General features: G+C 35.4%; 1 non-coding gene across 1 annotated transcript; it reads left to right on the forward strand.

The window, feature by feature from the left end:
* Positions 1–3,655: 3,655 nt before the first annotated feature.
* Positions 3,656–3,762, forward strand: LOC128035765 (small nucleolar RNA R71). Its single transcript, XR_008192314.1, has one exon. It is a non-coding gene; the product is annotated as a small nucleolar RNA R71 (small nucleolar RNA).
* Positions 3,763–4,505: the final 743 nt, after the last annotated feature.

Below are 4,505 nucleotides of genomic sequence, written 5' to 3' on the forward strand. Positions count from 1 at the left end.
GGTTCCTTTTTCCTTTTTGCTCTCATGCTCCTCTTCTTCCTTTACTGGATTCATCGGTCTAAACATACCTGGCGTATAATTAGGTACCCTATTATTGTTTTGTTGTGCAAATTCATGAAAAATCGAGCCTGACTCCTACATCTAGTGTATCATCTAGTCTTGCTTGGGATGACTACTCTTGCCAATTTCTTGTTGAGTGGTCGATTTTTCTTTCCTTTGAGACAAAGCTGGAGCGACCATCATCTCTTGCTGGCATTTATTCCACTCATTAATCTGTTTAGCTCAAACCTCAGTGTATTGTTTATACAGAGTGTCACCAATTATGCTTCGAGATGGCTTCATTGATTGCTCCGTAGACGCCATCGAAATGCTTGCTCTTTTACATAAGGTCATCACTAAGTAAGGAAAGAAGACTCCCACTATCTAGCCACTAACGAATCACTTCATATTTTGGTATATCCACGTTCCAATGCATACCTATTTTTTCTGCAAAATAGCGTAAAGCAGAACCACTCGAAAAGTATTAGCATTAGAAACATTCAAAATAGGAGCTATTCTAGTGCACAGAAGTTGAATCCACATTTTTACTTTAGGAAACATTATTTCTTGATTAAAGGAGGTTGGAATATCAGTACTTGGACAGTATTTCCATTCACCCCTCCCAACTATTAGGAAATTTATAATGTTATCCACATTTATATCTCGAAAACATTTCTAATCAGTTTTTTCTATAAAATCGTTTTCATAAAATGGAGCATTATAAAATTCACAAATAACCTAAGGGTTAATTGGTACATCTTTCCCTCGCACATGTATCATTTCCCATATACGACCTTAAGCTTTTCTATACTCTTGGTCCCATAAAGATGCATACAATTCCTCAACTACAGGCACTATAGCAGAGTCTTTTGGGATTGTACAAAAATGTTCTCATCTATGATATCTAACTAAAGGCCATATCTCCTAACAAATAACCAATGATGGTTCAAATCCCCTCTCTTGAATAAATGTTTTTCCCTGAAGTTCTAGAAAATATTTATCAACGTTTGGATTCAAGAAATTTGTGGGATTTGAAATCGTCAAGGGTTCCAAATTATTGGTTCTTCTAATCTTTCTTGGAGGCATATTGAATACTATTATATATTACAAAGTAATGTAAAACAATAATCTTAACAGAACAATAATAATGAGAAAAGAACGCTTAACCTTGATTTCCTTGAACCTCTGGCTGCTTTTCCTCGAGTGGTTGATGATCTTGCACTTGAATAACAAAAATTGGGTTTTATGATTTTAGGGTTTGGAGTGAAAAAAGGGTTTACTGATGGAGAGTATTTGGGACAGTTTAATGTTTAGTACAGAATTAGATTTTGAGTTATGATGTGTTTAGGTTAAAAATTAAAGGTTTTTAGGTCTAAAAATCGAGTAAAATGAGTATTAATCTGATAGGTTGCCCAACTGGGTCGAGTCAACCCTGCAGAAAATTGTAGCGATGTTGCGACATAGGGGTTTTGTGTCATGATGTCCCTATAGATTGTCGTTGTCACGACATCGAGGTTTGATGTTGTGACACACTCTGGAATTTTAGAATTCTGGTAAACTATCTTTGGTGTCGCAACACACAAAGTCCATGTTGCGACATTGAGATGGTTTTCACAATTTCATTTATTCTGGCCTTGGTGTTGTGACACGAGGTTGTCATGTTTTGACACTGGCTTTGTTTTCGCCCAAAATTTCCAATTTTTTGAGTGTCACAGTTCCTATAAAACATAAATTTGATAAAAATTAAAATCTAGATTGAATAATTAGTTAAATATAAAATAATTTACAGAGAATTAAATATCAATTTAAACTATCAAGTTTTACTGTTGGATTCATCCAACAACACCATTAATGCATATAAGGTCAGTTCTCTGGTTATTTCAGTATAGGTCTATCGCCCGTTATACCACTCTACCTTCTTCCACTTATCTCTTTCCCTAGACCTGTTATTTTGGCCTACATTGATTATAGGAAGTACATCTCTTGATTTGGATTTATTAGGGTTAAAGATAGATAATTCATCACAATGATCCCCTAAGTTTTTATTTGCCCCACTCTGTTGGCGACCACATTTAAAAATTTCTATTTCTCCATTAATCTTTATGGTTAATTCATTTTTCTCCAGATCAATGGTGGACCTTGAAGAAGCTAGAAAATGTCTACCTAATAACATTGGTATCTCTCGATATTCTTCAAAGTCTAAAACTACAAATTCCGTTGGAATGATAAAGCTACTCACTTTGACTAACACATCTTCTAATACTCCTTTCAAATGCACTGAAGATCTATTAGCCAACTGTAGTGTAATTTCATTGTTCTTGTGGTCCCCTAACATGAGTTTTTTTGCATATTGATAGAGGCATTAAATTTATGCTAGCTCCTAAATCACATAAGGCTCTATTGAAATAAATACTCCCTATCTCTATGGGAATTGTAAAGCTTCCTGGGTCTTTTAGCTTTTGGGGAACCTGTCTAGATATAATAGCACTACAGGAAGTGCTCATGATTTCCTATGCTTAGACATGATTTCCTTTAAAATTTTGGCGTACTTAGGAACTTTCTTAATTAGTTCAATTAAAGGCAAGTTGATATTTAATGTTTTGATCAAGTTTAGAAAACTTACAAACATGTATTCATCCCATTTTTGTTTCTTTTCCAACCTTGAAGGGAACGGTATCTTTGCAACGATAGGGTTTTTAATTGTCTCTATTTTCAGTTCAATTGTTGGTTTGTCTACTTCCTCTAGTTCTGGCTCATCATCAACTTCTCAAGAGTCTTCTTGAAGATCTTCTGCATTCTCTCTTATCTCCACTCGTGTCAAAGTTTCTAGGCTACTCAAGATTTTGCCCAAATAGAGTATGATTGCTTTCACATGCTCCTTCCATTCTTTTCATGGATTAGTTTCAATATTACTTGGAATGCTAGTGCTAATTTTCCTTTTAATATCTCACATCATACTCATTAATTGGCTTATTTGATCCTCCAGTTTAGTCAATGTTTTTGTTGAATTGGTGCACTCAGACTGCACCTGCTTTACGTTTGTCCTTATTGACTGCATTTCTCCTTGGATTCGATCCAAACATTTACCACATATAGTATGCTCATTTGGGTTGGCCCTGTCCTGAGGTTTCTATAAATAAGGAGGTTGATAGTTAGTGTTTTTAACCTAATTTGAAGTATTACGTCCTTGATTTCCTCCCCATCTTAGATTCGGGTGATCTCTCTATCCTGTATTATAAGTATTTGAATAAGGGTTTCTACCCCTATTTCCTATGTAATTCACATCATCGATAGGATTATTAATGTAATGGAAGAGTAGTTTGTGCCCTTCATAAACAGACGGTGCACTATTCTCAGATTCTATAAGGTTGGTTCTCTCCAGTAGTTATTGATAGCTGTCTTCCTCCTGGACAGCCTTTACCATAGATAGTCTTTGGCTACATGTGTGTTGTTCGGTTGGCCATTCGCAGGAGTTCATCGCCATATTTTCTATTCATTCTTACGCATCCTCGAACGTTCTGATTCATCAAGGCACCTCCTGTTTCTCTATCTAATCTTGACCTTGAATGCACATACAAACCATTGTAAAAAAAATTACAGTTGTAACCACTCAGGTAATCTATCGTGTGGGCATTTCTAAATCAGCATCTTAAAAGCCTTCCATGCTTCGTGAAAACTTTGCCCCTCCAATTGTTTAAACATAGAGATTTCCCTTCTTAGTTGGACCATCTTTCTAATGTTGAAGAACTTTTGTAGGAATTTCTCTACAAGTTCGTCCCATGTCGTGATTGATCTTGGTGCCTGCGAATCTAACTAAAAAAAGATGTTATCAATTAATGAAAAAGGTAACAATCGAAGACAAATAGTGTTATCAGTGACCCCATTGTATTTAAAGCTATCATAAAGCTTGAGGAACCATTTTAGATGGTGACTCGGATCCTCTGTCATTGTTCCTTAAAATTGCAAATTATTTTGGATCATTTGAATCATAGCTGGCTTGATCTTGAAATTATTGGTCGTGATGGTTGGCCTCGTTATACTTGCTTGAACCATGACCAGATTCGGTAGTGCATATTCCTTTAGAGTCCTTTCATTATGCACCATAAGAATTTTTACAGGTAACTGTGGTAGTGGTGGTGGAACTTCTAAATTGTTATTGTTAGCCATGTCGACTAGTGGATTCTCGCGTGGTGGTGAATTACCTCTAGCATGTGGTTGATTCTGCATTGGTTGTTGTTGCTATTGTCGACGATTCATTCATATTATTTTTTTTGGATCTGTGACTGCCTTTAATGGTGTTCCCCTACTACAAGCCATATAGTAAACCCAACGAGAAAAGATTAGTAAAAAAAATAAGAAAAATAAACTCGTAGGTATAATCTAAAAATTTCCTAAATATTCTATTAAAATGAAAAAATTAAATTTAAAATAATGACATTGCCTCCCCAACAACAGCGTTAACAACT

The sequence above is a fragment of the Gossypium raimondii genome, chromosome 12 (genome assembly GCF_025698545.1).
Source record: "Gossypium raimondii isolate GPD5lz chromosome 12, ASM2569854v1, whole genome shotgun sequence".
Lineage (NCBI taxonomy): Eukaryota > Viridiplantae > Streptophyta > Magnoliopsida > Malvales > Malvaceae > Gossypium > Gossypium raimondii.